This window comes from Dendrobates tinctorius, unplaced genomic scaffold (genome assembly GCF_039654945.1).
Source record: "Dendrobates tinctorius isolate UK_male_01 unplaced genomic scaffold, ASM3965494v1 ptg000015l, whole genome shotgun sequence".
Lineage (NCBI taxonomy): Eukaryota > Metazoa > Chordata > Amphibia > Anura > Dendrobatidae > Dendrobates > Dendrobates tinctorius.
The window spans coordinates 43,700,001-43,717,200 of NW_027361683.1; the positions used below are offsets into that span (position 1 = coordinate 43,700,001).

The window sequence follows — 17,200 nt, forward strand, 5'->3', positions numbered from 1 at the left end:
AACATAGGTTTTTCCAACTGCTCAGCCAGTGATTGGCTGCAGTGGTCACCTGTGTTGTAGTCATTCAGTCACTATTCAGCATGTCGATAAATACCAGAGGCTGCAGCAGACACTAAACTATCTAAGTAAGCTCCATCCGTTGTTATTTTGTTTTTGTTTTTTCTACACATGGGCAAAAATCGGAAAGATAATAATTTGAAAACCTTAACTTTCCGTGCTGCAGGGATAGGAGGATGATGTGTAAGCCACATATATTTACTCAATGACAAGAAGATCACACCAATAAAGTAAGAGGAAAATAAAAAATATGAAAAAAAAACAACCTGAACTGTAAATCTAACTCGCTTATCGCTTCTATTGAATGGTGTAAAAAAAAAAAAAAAAAAAGCCGGAAACCATAAACCCTATAAAGTGAGCACACTTTGTCGCACCCAGTAAAGACCATAAAATACAACCAAAATTTGTTTTATGATCATGTTGCTTAAAATATATATTCACTGAAATGGTCTCATTAACCCCAAAATGGCACCAATACCATGGTTCATCATTCAAAAAAATGAGCCATCCCACAGTTCCATAGACAAAAGCAATTGTGTTGTCTGAGACGTTTATATTGATGGCCTATCATTAGGGTGTCATCAATATTTGCTCATTTTGGGTGTGACACGTGCTAGCCCTGCCAATCAGCTTTTCCCTGGTGCCAGCGGTAGCTAGATGTATTGAGTTCCGCGTCTGCACCGCTCTGTTGAAGGAATGGTGGCCGCGGCCAGGTAATGCTCATCCAGTGCCTATTGATTTTAATATTCAGTGCATCCAGCCACAGTCTGCCTCAGTAACAACTGACCTGTAGGTGGTGCCGGGTGTCATACCCCCACTGATCAGATATCGATCACCTATTCTGAGAATAGTCCACAAATATAGGTTCCTTTTAATTAACAGCTTTTACAATATACTGTTTGTTTTCTGTTTGTTTTTTTCTTAGTTTCTTAATGTAGTAATGCTGTTCTTAATGTTTTGTATGTATTGCTGTTGTAACGCTGCTGTGATACTATAATTTCCCTCGGGATCAATAAAGTGTATCGTAATTAATTTCTTAAACTCAAGTGATTGAAATCTAAGTAAACTATACATATTTGGTATCATCTCTGTAGTGATCCAAACTATAAAATAAGTACTTTGTATATTTAACTAGCTGAAGAGCCCGGCGCTGCCCAGGCATAGTAACTAACTACTGTTAGTTATAACAAATTAGATATATATAAAGATGAGTGTATAGCCCCGCCCATTCCGCATAGCCACATTCACTATAATATCCCACATCATCCCGCCAGCCAGAGCCACCGGACTACTACCCCTAATATCCCACATCATCCCGTCACATCCGCCGGACTACTACCCCTAATATCCCACATCATCCTGTCAGCCAGAGCCACCTGACAACTACCACTAATATCCCACATCATCCCGTCACAGCCGCCAGACTACTACCCCTAATATCCCACATCATTCCCATCAGAGCCACCGGACTACTACCCCTAATATCCCACATCATCCCGTCAGACAGAGCCACCGGACTACTACCCCTAATATCCCACATCATCCCGTCAGCCTGAGGTCAGAACCAGAGCGCTGAGTGGAACGGTCCTAACTTCCATACCGGGGATCCCTTTAAGAAAGCCTGGGATCAGAACCAGAGCGCTGAGTGGATTTGCCCTGACTTGCACACCAATGATCCCTGTAATAGAACCCTGGGGTCAGAATCAGAGCGCTGAGGGATTTGCTCTAACTTCTGTACAGGAGATCCCTTTTAAGAGACCCTGGGGTCAGTACCAGAGCATTTGAAGGCAATTACCCTGACTTCCATACCGGGGATCCCTTTAAGAGAGGAATGGGGTCAGTACCAAAGTACAGATTGGATTTGCCCTCATATCCATACCAGGGATCCCTTTAAGGCTGGTTTCACATTTGCGTTTTTTAGCGCTGGAAAAAAACGCTAACCTGCGCATGCGTTTTTTCCCCTATCTTTAACATGGGTGCGCATACCTGCGCGCTTGTAAGCGCATGTATGCGATTTTCATGCGCTGCGTTTTTTTGGGGTGTGCGATTGGATTTTCCAGACGCATCATGTTGCATTTTTTGGCCCTGCAAAAAAGCGCATGCGCACATATGCGCACGTTTTGCGCTAAAAATGGCCATTATAGCCTATGGATGCACATATGTGCGCACTGGCATGCTCATGTAAGCGTTTTTTTGCATATGCGTTTTTTTTTTTTTTAACCATGGAATTTAGGGGTTTGAGTTAGAGTTAGGGTTAGTTAAGGGGGTTTAGGGTTAGGGTCAGGGTCAGGGTTAGGGTTGGGTTTTGGGTCAGGGTTAGGGTTTAGTATGGTTTGGTTAAGGGTTAGGGTCAGGGTTAGGGTCAGGATTAGGGTTAAGTATGGTTTTGTTAAGGGTTAGGGTCAGGGTTAGGGTCAGGGTTAGGGTCAGGGTTAGGGTTAAGTATGGTTTTGTTAAGGATTAGGGTCAGGGTTAGGGTCAGGATTAGGGTTAAGTATGGTTTTGTTAAGGGTTAGGGTCAGGGTTAGGGTCAGGGTTAGGGTCAGGATTAGGGTTAGGGTCAGGGTTAGGGTTAAGTATGGTTTTGTTAAGGGTTAGGGTCAGGGTTAGGGTTAGGGTCAGGGTTAGGGTCAGGGTTAGGGTCAGGGTTAGGGTTAGGGTTAGTTAGGGTTTAGGGTTTGGGTTAGGGTTAAGTATGATTTGGTTAAGGGTTAGGGTCAGGGTTAGGGTCAGGGTTAGGGTTAGGGTCAGGGTTAGGGTTAGTAAAGTCATGGTTTGGGTAGTGTGAGGGGCCACCTAAAAATGTTGGAAAAAAACGCAAACGCGGTAAAAACGCGCTAAAAACGCATACAAACGCATAAAAACGCTGCGTTTTTTTCATGCATGCTCATAAAAATGCTTGAAAAAAACGCAGCAGTTGCATGCTTATGTATGCGTTTTTTCAATGCGTTTTTTTGCGGGAAAAACGCGCTGCAAAAAAAAGCAAGTGTGAAACTAGCCTAAGAGGGGCCTTGGGTCAGAACCAGAGCGCAGAGTGGATTTGCCCTAACTTCCATACCGGGGATCCCTTTAAGAGCCTGGGATCCGAACCAGAGCGCTGAATGGATTTGCCCTGACTTGCATACCAATGATCCTTTTAATAGAACCCTGAGGTCAGAATCAGAGCGCTGAGGGAGTTGCCCTAACTTCAGGAGATCCCTTTAAGTGAGCCTGGGGTCAGTACCAGAGCATTTGAAGGCAATTGCCCTGACTTCCATACCGAGGATCCCTTTAAAAGAGGCATGGCGTCAGAACCAAAACGCTGAGTGGATGTGCCCTAACTTGCATACCATTGATCCGCGGGAGGGGGGGGATTCATTTCTGTCATGTGCTCTCTGTTCCTTTCTGGGGGGCAGACAATGGCTGGGAGCTTATGTTCCTGGGGATGCTAGATTTCTCCCACCATGTCAGTGTCTGCTGAGGTGTTGTCATGCAGTGACAAAACTGTTGGTCATAGCAACCAATCACAGCTCAGCTACTTTTAACCAGCTCTGGTGAAATGAGAGGTGCTTTGTGATTGTTTGCAAGGAAAACTGTTGATCATAGCAACCAATCAGAGCTGAGCTTCTTTTGAACAGCTCTGGTGAAATGAAAGATGCTTTTTGATTGGTTGGTGATAGAGTTGAGCGAAACGGGTCGAAAATTTTCAAAAGTCGCCGACTTTTGGTAAAGTCGGGTTTCGTGAAATGAAACCCGACACTAGGGTGAGGTCGGCCACGAGCTTGGTGACTTTAGCGCCAAAGTCGCATTTCAAAAGTTTGTTTTCCGCCCTTTTTCAGCCAATCAGGATCCACGGACACTGTGGGCAACGTGATGACATAGGCAGGGGTCACCACCATCTTTGAGAAGGGCATGCAAGTGATTGGCTTGCTTTGGGGGGCGTCACAGGGGGTATAAAAGGGCGTGCACGCCGACCGCCATGTTACTCATGCTGATCTCAGAATAGAGAGAGCTGCTGCTGCTGCTGCTGATTCTGTAGGGAGAGCGTTAGGCAGGGAAGAAGACACCAAAAACTGCTTCTGCTGCTAGCGATTTTGCCTGTACAACACACCAGTCACTGTGTGTGCAGTGCAAGTGGAGGCTATATTTTGCTGGATCAGCTGTGTTGGTTGTTAGGCTGCCTTATAAGACTTCCTGATAGCTACATTGCTGTTTTCCCACTGCTCTGCAAACTGCTTTTTTAAAAGCAATCCAAATTTTTTTTTTTGTCCTGGTGAGGTACTGAGCATGCATTTTTTCACACCATACAGCGGTGTACGCTCCTCACACAGTACCGTGTAACGGCTGTTATCACGGCCACAGTGAAGCTATCTGTGTGTGACTCTGTAAGAATAAGTCGAGGACATGTTCCGTTCTTTCAGACCTCCACCTTCTAGTTTTGTCTGATTTTCAAACAGATAAGTATATTTGCTGTTTGATCACATTCAAAACTATCGAGAGACAGCGTGTGTCAGTCCGTATACTTAAAAAAAAAAAAAACACTGAGGCTGGTTTCACATTAGCGCATTTTCAGCGCGCGCACGGCCGGGGTTAGCTCCGCCCCCGAGCCGGCTCTCTGCCCGGCGTGCCCGCCCCTTGCTTGTAGCGCCGCCTGCGATCGGCGCACCCTATCTTTAGCATAGGGTGCGCAGATCGTGCGCAGGCCGTGCGCTAGTTGCGCTTTGACCTGTGCTGCGCACTTTTGACGGTGCGCCAAAATCAAACTTTTCGGATTTTGGCGCGCACGGCGCACCGTCAAAAGTGCGCAGCGCAGGTCAAAGCGCAACTAGCGCACGGCCTGCGCACGATCGGCGCACCCTATGCTAAAGATAGGGTGCGCCGATCGCAGGCGCCGCTGTCCGCTAGGAGGCGGCGCTACAAGGAAGGGGCGGGCACGCCGGGCAGAGAGCCGGCTCGGGGGCGGAGCTACCCCCGGCCGTGCGCGCGCTGAAAATGCGCTAATGTGAAACCAGCCTGAGCTTGACAATTTTACGGACACCGGACAACGGTGTACGTGCATGCTCCTCTCTCAGTACCGTGTAACGGCTGTTATCACGGCCACAGTGAAGCTATCTGTGTGTCATTCTGTTCTTACAGACCTACACTCTAGGGAGATTCCTATTCTGCCCAATTCTATATACACCTTGTAGTTTGTCATACACTAGCCAATTTCTGCCTGTGACATAGCGGTGTGATATTCACTGGGCCTCACACAATCCAACAGTGTCCACAAGTGTGTTCAGAAATTCTACCTCTCCCCTGTCCTATAGTGACATTTTTCACACCTGCGACATTGAGCCTGTAACATAGTAGTGTGATATTCACTGGGCTTCACACAATCCAACAGTGTCCACAAGTGTGTTCAGAAATTCTACATCTCCCCTGTCCTATAGTGACATTTTTCACACCTGCGACATTGAGCCTGTGACATAGCGGTGTGATATTAACTGGGCCTCACACAACAGTGTCCACAAGTGTGTTCAGAAATTCTACATCTCCCCTGTCCTATAGTGACGTTTTTCACACCTGCGACATTGAGCCTGTGACATAGCGATGTGATATTAACTGGGCCTCACACATCAGTGTCCACAAGTGTGTTCAGAAATTCTACATCTCCCCTGTCCTATAGTGACATTTTCACACCTGCGACATTGAGCCTGTGACATAGCGGTGTGATATTAACTGGGCCTCGCACAATCCAACAGTGTCCACAAGTGTGTTCAGAAATTCTACGTCTCCCCTGTCCTATATACACCTTGTACCTTGTTTTACATTACTATATAGTTTGTGGGATTTTGTGTACATTTTTACCAAAAATGAGGAAGGCTGTTGGAAGAGGCCGTGGAATTGGGCGGGGGTTGCCAGCTGGTAATGATGGTGTTGGTGGTGGATCTGATGGTAGTGGCAAAAGCAAAATAGGACCGAATGCAGGAGGTGTTGAGCCTGCGTCATCGTCTGGCTCCACAAGGCCTTGAAGGCTTAGTTTTCTAGGTGTTGGCAAACCGCTTTTAAAGCCAGAGCTTCAGGAAAAAGTTTTGGCTTACATTGCTGACTCAGCCTCCAGCTCTATCGCCTCCTCTTCTGAAGTTGTAAAAAATAAAAGCACTGAGTCGTCATTGGAGGTTCATGTTCATGAACCACACTTTTCCTTGTGTCCTTCACCCCAACCAAGATTGAAGGATGACGCAGGCCATACAACTGATTACTCCATGGAGCTGTTTTCACACACCATGCCTGGATTATCAAGTGAAATGGTGAATTACCCAGGCCAAGATGAATCTGACATGGAGTGCACTGATGCACAGCCGCTGATAGATGATTCTGCTGGTACATTCAGTCAGAGCACTACATTGTCCTCGCAGTGTAATGAGCCAGATTCTGACCCTGATGAGACTCAGGTGCCCCTTCCCGCATACTATACCACCATACACGGTGACACAGAGGAAGGTGCACATGACATTGAAGAGGAGGTGATGGATGACCAAGTTGTTGACCCAGATTGGCATCCATTGGGGGAAGAGGGTGCTGCTTCCAATAGCTCAGATGAGGAGGAGGAGCATCCACAGCAGACATCGACATCGCAACAGCTGTTATCTGGCAGGCCTGGAGCACTCCAAAGACAGGTTCCAAAAATCAAAAGAGTTGCTGGACAGCTTGTCCAGACGGTCAAAATAGCACAGCGTGCTAGGCCGCAAAATGTCTACCAAAGTAGGAAGAGTGCAGTGTGGCACTTTTTTGAACAAAATCCTCATGATCAGGCCAAGGTTATCTGTAAGAAGTGCGCAAAGACCTTTACCCGAGGGAAAAATCTGAAAAATTTGAATACCAGCTGCATGCTTAGACATTTAACCAGCATGCACTTGCAAGCGTGGACACAACACCAAACCTCAAGTACCACATGTGCAACTGATCACAAAGAAGGTAGTCAGCAACGCTACATTGTTTGCCCCACTGTAAGCCCACCGGTTAGCACAGCAGCAAATGTTGAGGTGTTTTTGCAAGGCCAAAGCAGTCAGGGAATCCCACTGTTATATCAACGAAAGACTGAATCTAGGCCATCAGAAAGAAAACCAACTCCATCACCATCATCAACCCTCTCTCAGTCCGCCCTGTCCACCGCTAGTTCCACCATATGCAGCTCTCAAGTCCAGCTCACCCTCCCAGAGACTGAGTAGGTCAAGAAAGTACTCAGTCTCTCATCCGCGTACACTGGGTTTGAACGCCCACATTGCCAAACTAATCTCGTTAGAGATGATGCCCTGTCGGTTGGTGGAAAGCGCAGCTTTCCGCGAACTCATGGCCTATGCAGTACCACGCTATGACCTACCCAGTCGCCGCCACTTCTCTCGCAAAGCCATCCCAGCCCTCCACCATCATGTGAAAGACCGCATTGTCCATGCACTCAAGCAGTCACTGAGTGGAAAGGTGCACCTCACAACAGATGCATGGTCCAGTCGGCATGGCCAGGGCCGTTACGTGTCCATCACTGCGCACTGGGTTAATGTGGTGGATGCAGGGTCCTCAGGGGACAGTGGTGGTGGGACAGTGCTGCCTAGCCCACGGTATAGGAAACAGTTGGCTGTAGGCGTTCGACCCTCCTCCTCCAGAAGCGAAAGCTCGTCCACAGAGCGCAGTCGTACGAGCACTCCATCTGCAGTTGCCACTGTTGCACACGAGGTGTCCCCCTATCAAGCAGCTAGTGGAAAGCGTCAGCAGGCTGTGTTGCAGATGATGTGTTTGGGCGACAGACACACCGCGGAGGTGCTGGCCGAGTACTTTCAGCGACAAACTGAGTCATGGCTGGGCAGTATACATCTTGAGGCAGGCAAGGTAGTTAGTGATAACGGCCGTAATTTTGTGGCAGCCATAGCCCTTTCAAAACTCAGCCACATACCTTGCTTGGCTCACACCTTGAACCTGCACATGGTTGAGCGGCTGTGCGAACAGAGGCAGGCCATAATGCATTTGTGGGAGGATTCACAGCCAGGCACTTTGAGAGCAGACATGGAGTTGACAGGTGTGCAGTGGTCGAAGCTGAAAGACCTCTGTAAAGTCCTTCAGTGTTTTGAGGAATGCACACGGCTGGTAAGCGCAGACGACGCCATCCTAAGCATGAGCATCCCACTTATGCGTCTGCTCATGCAAACTCTGACGCACCTTAAGGAGCAGGCGTCTGCAGCCAATGTTGACGAGGAGGAGGGAATCCTTGATGACATTCAGCCATTGTCTGCTCAGGGACCTCTCCTGGACGAGGTGGAGGAAGAAGAGGAGGAGGAGGATGATGATGGGGATGATTACTTAGGGGAGGAGGATGCATCTCGTGGGGCAAGTGAAAATGTTGGCGTGGCAAGGTCTGGTACAGGGTTTGTGCGTGACTGAAGGGATGTGGATTTGCCAGAAAGTGCTCCTCCAACCAGCACTCGCAGTGCATCATTGACACCGGGAACATTGGCCCACATGTCAGATTATGCCTTGCATATCCTAAAAAGGGACCCCCGCATTGCCAAAATGATGAACGATGACGACTACTGGTTGGCCAGCATCCTGGATCCACGCTATAAAGGCAAATTACAAAACATCATGCCACAGGAGAACCTTGGCCTAATATTGGCTAATAAACAAGCAACTCTGGTAAACCGGTTGGTTGAGGCATTCCCAGCACACAGCAGCGGTGATGGTTCTCACACGAGCCGTACGGGCCGGGGGCAGCTTGGCAGAGGTGTTCGTGGTGCACTCAGCAGAAGTGGCGTTGGAGACAGGGGTTTCATGACAATGTTGTGGACTGATTTTTCAAGTACCGCTCACACAACTGGTAATACTGCATCGATGGAAAGTGACAGGAGACAGCAGTTGTCAACTATGGTTACAAACTACTTTTCCTCCCATATCGATGTTCTCCCACTCAGGTCATTCCCCTTTGACTATTGGGCCGCTAAACTGGACACCTGGCCTGAATTGGCACAATATGCCTTACAGGAGCTCGCTTGCCCAGCTGCAAGTGTGCTATCGGAAAGAGTCTTCAGTGCAGCTGGATCAATCCTGACAGAAAAAAGGACCCGTCTGTCAACCCAAAATGTGGATGATCTAACCTTCATTAAAATGAACCATGCATGGGTTTCCAAGGATTTTGTCCCACCTTCCCCTGATGACACATAGGGTGACAGAAAAATGGCTTGCTTTGGTCCTCCTCTTCCTGGGACTTGAACAATTTCACCTTTTGCATCAGCTAAATGTCCAACATCAACATATGCCACTTTCTAAAACTCCCTAACTGTGCTGCCTCCTCCCCCCATGGCCGGGGTCACCACCTAGCACACGAAACCGTGCGAGTGCCGTTGCCCTGGACAGGTGGGTAGGCCGACTCTTGGGCGCGGGCACTGGCACAGGGTCCCTCATAGTGCAATCAAGTGTCTCTGACGGTGGTGGTGCACACCCGCCGTCAGACACACCGACGTACTATGAGGGGCCCAGTGCCAGTACCGACTCCCACGAGTGGGCCCCCCTTGCTTGGTCAGGGCCCCAGGATTTGCAATCTTTACCTCTCCCTGCTCCTCCGCTGTGTAGTCTGGGCCGTCAAATCCATACTGGGCCTGACACCGTCTGAGCCTGCCTCCTGATCTATAGAAATATATTTTGAATGTGTACACTATGCTATCCATACATGTTATCCTGGGATACGGTACCCTTTCTCACCTTTGTGCAATCACGTGTAATCCATACTGGGCCTGAGAACGGCTGGCGAGCTGTTAAGCAAGCTACAGCACCTGTGGTTTGCACACGTAAGTTTTTTCATTTTTTCAGGAGTGACGGTTAGGCCTAATTCCGGAACTGCGGTTGACCTGCACTTACTGGGAAATCATCGTTCGCGGGTAATAATTATAATCCCAGATCCCCATCACTAACGTTGTTCAGCGGGTTATCTGCACCTGTAAGCGACAAACGCTGGCCTTTTCAGTGTAGCGCACATGCAGCCACGGACATGTAAGGGCATGACACACCAGTTATTGGCCAATCTCACGTGCCAGAGCCTCGCGTGTCCGTCTTGTAAGCCGGACTCGGACCGCGGGGCATGACGGAGTCTCGTTCGTTAACGGAATTAAGCTTGCAATGTGTGCATCTTTTTTTGTTGCTGGATGGTTGAGGTTGCCCGTGTTGAGTCAAATTACGCCCTAGGCTCCACTCCTGGTGGTGCCCTTCTGGACATTCCTTTAAGATTCAGCTTTGCAACCATACTGCCCACGTAAAACAAACACTTTGCCTTCATGAACGCTGTTTGGAGGGTCGTGACTCGTGGGAATAACGCCGCCCAATCAGTTAACCTGCTAGAGAGATCCTTCGTTGCTCCCAAGCATGACATCACACTCCCTAGGAGGAAGGTAATGCCACTGTGGCGACCGTACTCCTGGGGGCGACACAAGTGCACTGATGCCCAGCCACTGCTCGATGAATCTGCTGGTACATTGACCCAGACCACTACATTCCTCTCGCACGCTACACGGCCTGAATCTGACCCTGATGAAACTCAGGTTACCCTTCCCATATACAGTTCCATCTTACACGGTGACAAAGAGGAAGCTGCAGATGAAAGTGCAGGTTCGGCCCACCCGCCATCAGACACACCACCTTACTATCAGGGGCCCTGTGCCAGTGCCGTCGCCAACGAGTGGGCCCCCCCCTGCTTGCTCAGGATCACAGCACTTGCAAGGTTGAAATACTGTGCAGTGAGATGGAAGATGGGGACGACGAGGAGTCCAGACTAGTACAGGAATTCCCTAGCGAGGAGACTTATTTCATTGTTTTCAATGTTGGGACAGCAATTTTTGGGGAGCACTATACTCTGGAGAATGATAGATGGGGCCCACCATACACTGGAACATTCCAAAGGTGGACATCAGACACTGGAGCAGCATTTACAGGGCCCATTATACACTAGAGCATTAGAAATGGGGCCCATTATGTTTGGAGCATTATTTGGGCCCATAAGACAGTGGAGCTTCATCCATGGGGACCAACATATACTGTAGCATTATGTGAAGCTCATCATATACTGTTTCAAACATTATATGGGACCAATGATTCTGTATGGAGAAATAGATGGGCCTCGTCATGAGATGTAAAAAGTGAAGTATTTTTCATTGTACTATACCGCTATTTCTCTGCCGTATCGGAGCATGATGAGTTGTGGTATGTGTTAAAGGGGCGCTCTTTCGCCCAGGGCACATGAAAACCTGGACCCTGCCCTACCCCCCCACAAGTTTAGCCAAATAACCCCCATTTTTCAGTGCGTAACTAGTATTATGAAGTAAATTAAGGTTGACAAGCTTAAGTAATAAGAATTGATGCTTTTGGCATTCAAATGGGCACTGTAGGTGTGTTTCCTGTCCTCCTCTCACTGCCGACTTTAATTCCCCATTGACTTACATTGGGTTTCGTGTTTCGGTCGGACTCCCGACTTTTCCCTATAGTCGGCCGATTTTGCTCGACCCGACTTTTGGAAAAGTCGGGTTTCATGAAACGAAACTCGACCCTAAAAAAGAGAAAGTCGCACAACTCTAGTTGGTGATACACAGATACATACATTCAGTTTTATATATAGAGATTGTGTTCACCAGATAACATAAATAATGTGAGAATTGCTGTTTGTTTTGCTGTCTCACAAATGATGGAACAAAAAGTGTACAAAGTCATATACCCCCAAATAGTACCAATAAAAATCACGATTCATCCAACCAAAAAGAAGCCCCCCTTATAACTGTCAACAAAAAAATAAGGTTGTCTCCCAGAATCCAAGTTCTTTGAAAAAATGGTCTCTTCATTTCTGATGACTTCATAAATTGTCCAAGATGGATAGAATGCAGACATGGGACTCTGTGTATGTCAATTTGATGCATTGAATTTTCAGTTTTAGTAGCAAGTTTTATTCACTATTTTTTTCATAAAAAACTTGACTTTGATGCAAACTTACATCAAGGTGCTATCATGTAGAAAGTGCTGAGTGGCATTTTGACAATGTACCAGGTGTCTACTTTCAAAGCATATATCGTATACCGTAAGTCTTGGGGTTGAGTATCAGTTTTTTCTTTAAGCTAATTTTATTTATACATGTCAAAAGAACAAAAATTGCCATGACTTTGTGACTATCACAGGAGCAAAATATTGAGCCAAACCCTGATGTCGAAAGGGTTAATGTGCCAGTAAAAAAGATTGGTTCAACTTTGGCTGCATGTAGGAAATTGTGAAAAGAAGCCATGCCCAGGGTGCATGTTTTCATTATTGAAGTGTGAAGAGTGGAGTAATAAACATGTCCTTGTGGACATCAGGCATTGAAGTGGAGAGCGAAAATGGATCTTTGATCAGGATCATGTGCTGCTCTGTACCATTTTGTGAATAGAGGTGAATAGCGGCTGCTGTAATACTATCACTGTTCTAATTGTGACAAAGTCACTGGTAAAGTATTGGAGGGGAGATATGTGTCACTGCGCTTAATGACATTAGTGATGTGAAACCCAGAGTATTTTCCTCCAGCACACTAACTACCATGTTGGGTTAAGCTAATTTTCATAGTGGTCTGGCTTTCATGTGGACCTCCTTAAAGCGGGTGGGAGAATATCCACCTTATCTCCACCCCAGGGGGTGGTCTGGGGCTTAAAAATCTGGGCTCCAGAGGCAGTCTTTGTTCAGCAGGACTGGAGGGAGGACCTCCAGTGGTTTGTCCTGAGAAGGAAAGACTGAACCTGTGTTGCTCCAGAGTGGGCTGCTACCCACAAACGTATGGACTGTTACAGCATTTTGTTTTCTTTGTTGTTTTCCTGTTTTTGCCTAAAGGGCTGTGTTTACTTTCCCCCTTTTGTTGGTTTATGCCACCATATAATAAACCAACTGAAGAGTTAAAGACAGTGTTCCTGTTTTCTACCTCCGTGTACGGCCAAGTGAGTTGAACTACCACAAGTTATTGAGGTCATGCTTGGCACATTTAAATGCTAAGACCATTGAAGAGTTGCTCCACTACTTTTAGTTTCATGACCTTTTCTTAAGGTGGGTTATCAATATTCGATCAGTGGGAGCACACCCAGCACGCCCACCGATCAGCTGATCTCTGTGCTGGCAGTAGTCTGATATTAGCAGTTGCAGAACAGAATAGCACACTGTGTAGTGACCGCTGCCAGGTACTGCAGATGTGGCCCTTTTCAAATACAGTGGGGGAAAAAAAGTATTTAGTCAGCCACGAATTGTGCAAGTTCTCTCACTTAAAAAGTTGAGAGAGGCCTGTAATTGACATCATAGGTAGACCACCAATCTGCTGTGGGCCAGATTGGTGGGAGTGCTATCTTACACTACCGTTCAAAAGTTTGGGGTCACCAAGACAATTTTGCGTTTTCCGTGAAAACTCATACTTTTATTAATCAAATGAGTTGCTAAATGAATTTAAAATCTAGTCCAGACATTGACAAGGTTTGAAAAAAAGATTTTTTTTATTTGAAATAATTTTCTCCTTCAAACTTTGCCTTCGTCAAAGAATGCTCCCTTTGCAGCAATTACAGCATTGCAGACCTTTGGCATGCTGGCAGTTAATTTGCTGAGGTAATCTGGAGAAATTTTTCCCCATGTTTCCAGAAGCCCCTCCCACAAGTTGGTTTGGCTTGATGGGCACTTTTTGTGCACCATACGGTCAAGCTGCTCCCACAACAGCTTAATGGGGTTGAGTTCTGGTGACTGCGCTGGCCACTCCATTACAGATAGAAAACCAGCTGCCTGCTTCTTCCCTAAATAGTTCTTGAATAATTTGGAGGTGTGCTTTGGGTCATTGTCCTGTTGTAGTGTGAAATTGGCTCCAATCAAGCGCTGTCCACAGGGTATGGCATGGCGTTGCAAAATGGAGTGATAGCCTTCCTTATGCAAAATCTCTTTTACCTTGTACAAATCTCCCACTTTACCGGGACCAAAGTATCCCCAACTCCAGACCATCACATTACCTCCACCATACTTGACAGATGGTGTCAGGCACATTTCCAGCATCTTTTCAGTTGTTCTGCGTCTCACAAATGTTCTTCTGTGTGTGATCCAAACACCTCAAACTTGGATTTGTCTGTCCATAACACTTTTTACCAATCTTCCTGAGTTCAATGGCTGTGTTTTTTTGCCCATATTAATCTTTTCCTTTTATTAGCCAGTCTCAGATATGGCTTTTTCTTTGCCACTCTGCCCTAAAGGCCAGCATCCCGGAGTCGCCTCTTCACTATAGACGTTGACACTGGCGTTTTGCGTGTACTATTTAATGAAGCTGCCAGTTGAGGACTTGTTGAGGCGTTGATTTCTCAAACTACAGACTCTAATGTACTCTTCTTGTTGCTCAGTTGTGCAGCGGGGCCTCCCACTTCTCTTTCTACTCTGGTTAGAGCCTGTTTGTGCTCTCCTCTGAAGGGAGTAGTACACACTATTGTAGGAAATCTTCAGTTTCTTGGCAATCTCTCATTTAGAATAGCCTTCATTTCTAAGAACAAGAATAGACTGTCCAGTTTCACATGAAAGTTCTTTTTTCTGGCCTGTCACGGGGTCCTTCTCTGATATCACACAATAAACAGAGCTAGGGAAGTGTTAACAATTCCAAAACATTTATTATAGGCAAAACTAAAAGGTCCATAAACAATCCACCACACTGAGGATACAATAGTCCAGAACACGAATGTAGTTCAGTAACAGGATGAATGTCCAAGGAGATGAGAGTCCAATAATCTAGCAGACAAAGGATAAAATGGGTCCATATGCTTCTCCTTCTCTCTGACGTGCTGTCTTCCACACAATCGTCACCACACAGGATCTGACTTGTACAGCTCCTGTCCTCCAGCCCACTCCTTATGTCCAGGAGTAGTCAGACATGTTTGGGTGGTTTTCATGCCTCCCAGACCTGACAAAGGTGCCTTGGGGATTAAGGCACTACAGGGGGTTCATCAAGAGGCATAGATACAGTCAGGCTGAAGACAGTAAAGGCCCTTTTACATTTAGCGATGCACCAGCGATCCGACCTTGTCAGGATCGCTGGTGCATCGCTAAATGATCGCTAGTGAGCTTTCACACAAAGATCTCACAGCGATGCAGCAGCGATACAGCGGACGATACTTACCTTTCACACACAGCGATCCTGACGTCCTCCCGCCCGCGTCCAGCGTCGCTTGTCTCACACAGCAGGAAGCCCAGCAGGAAGCAGACGACGAGAAATGGAGCCGGCCGATCTCGCGCGATCAGCGATGGACAGCGGGGGAGCCGGTCGGCGGTAAGTATCACACATAGCGATATCGCTAGCAATATCGGTATAACGTCACAAAATCAGTGACGTTTTAGCGATATTGCTAGCGATATCGCTATGTGTAAAACCCCGTTTAAGGCCCCATCAGACATGGCGAGATCGCTGCTGAGTCACAATTTTTGTGACACAACAGCGATCTCACCAGCGAGATCGTTGTGTGTGACAGCGATCAGCGACCGGCCCCCCTGCTGATCGCTGCAGGAAAGGCCAGGACTTTTTTTTTGGTTGCTGGTCTTCCGCTGGCCACCACGCATCGCTGCGTGTGACAGGTGGGAGACCAGCGATCTGCTGGTAACTAATGTACACATCGGGTATCCAAGGGATGTGCGTCCCTTAGATACCTGATGTGTACGTTAGTTACCAGCGCGCTGATGCAGGGAGCTGGTAACTAACGTACACATCTGGTATCTAGGGACGCATGCTGATCGCTGGTGAAGCTGTCTATTTGACAGCTCACCAGCGATCCTGACACATTGATATCGTTGTCAGGATCGCTGGTGAGTCGCTATGTGTGACTCCAGCCTAAGTGAGCTCATTCAATTATCAGACTTTTGGAAGGTAATTGAGACGCTAGACAATAAGGTTAATACACGGAATGATACAGGGCAACAAGAGAACACTATGGAAATCCGTAAAATATAAATAGACACAAAATGATACCCACATAACATATCACACCATAACATGGCCATTTTGAGAGTTTAATGGAACCAACAAATGTAATGCTCCAGATTCTCAACTAGCTCAAAGGAAGGTCAGGATTATAGCTTCTCTAATCAGCCAAACTGTTTTCAGCTGTGGTAACATACTTGCACAAGGGTTTTCAAGGGTATTCTAACCATCAATTAGCCTTCTTACACCGCAAACACAGAGTACCATAAGGACACTGGAGTGATGGTTGTTGGAAATGGGCCTCTATACACCTATGAAGATATTGCATTACAAACCAGACGTTTGCAGCTAGAATAGTCATTTACCACATTAACAATGTATTGAGTGTATTTCTGAATCATTTAATATTCGCTTCATTGGAAAAAACTGTGCTTTTCCTTCATAAATAAAATTGCTAAAGCCGTTTGTAACAGACCAGACAAGCATAAAGAAGAGAAAACCAGAAAAGGGTGACGTAAGGGAAGTTGGTCAGGAAAGGGGTTTAAGGGAGCTACAGCAGCATGAAAGTGTTCCCAAATGAGACCCAAAAGACACAGTTCAGTTCTCCCCCTATAAAGGCCAGGTAGTCGTCCAACGTTCTGAATTCCATCCAGTAAAACCAGATTTTGTAGAGACGATCATGTGTTATTTATCGTGGAAGCAACTTCTTCCATTAACATAACCTCCTATACTTTGGTAAACCAGAGAAATTGTTGCAATAGTATCCTTCCCAGAAAAGAGGAATGCACTCTCTTACAATTGCTATTAGATGTCTTAAAATCGAATACCTGTAGATTTTTAAGGTAATGTCAGTGATGGAGAAGGATAAGAGTCGGATCCAGGTCTGATTATGAAATTTGTGATTTTGCTTATCGCTCGCATCACTTTCCTCCAAAAAGAGAATAGAAGCTTACAGGACCAAAAGACGTGTAAAAATCGCCCTCATGCTCCCCGTATCTCCAACACAACGGACTCTCCTCCGGAAAGATAGAGTGCAGGCGAGCCTGGAAGCTATATCACCTAAAGAGTAGTTTATATCCGGCTTCATGAAAATGCAAGCAGACCATTTCTGCACCAAGGTAAAAATATGCTTGGTTTTAGGTTTGTCTTGGGGTTCAATCATCAGGGAATATGAGAAGGATTAAGTGTGTCTTAATGGTCCCTTGACTG

At 46.7% G+C, this 17,200-nt stretch overlaps 1 protein-coding gene across 4 annotated transcripts in view; it reads left to right on the plus strand.

Moving 5' to 3' along the window:
- PHACTR4 (phosphatase and actin regulator 4) overlaps window positions 1-17,200 on the plus strand; it is a 116,319-nt gene that overhangs the window by 65,631 nt on the left and 33,488 nt on the right. The window lies entirely within an intron of this gene.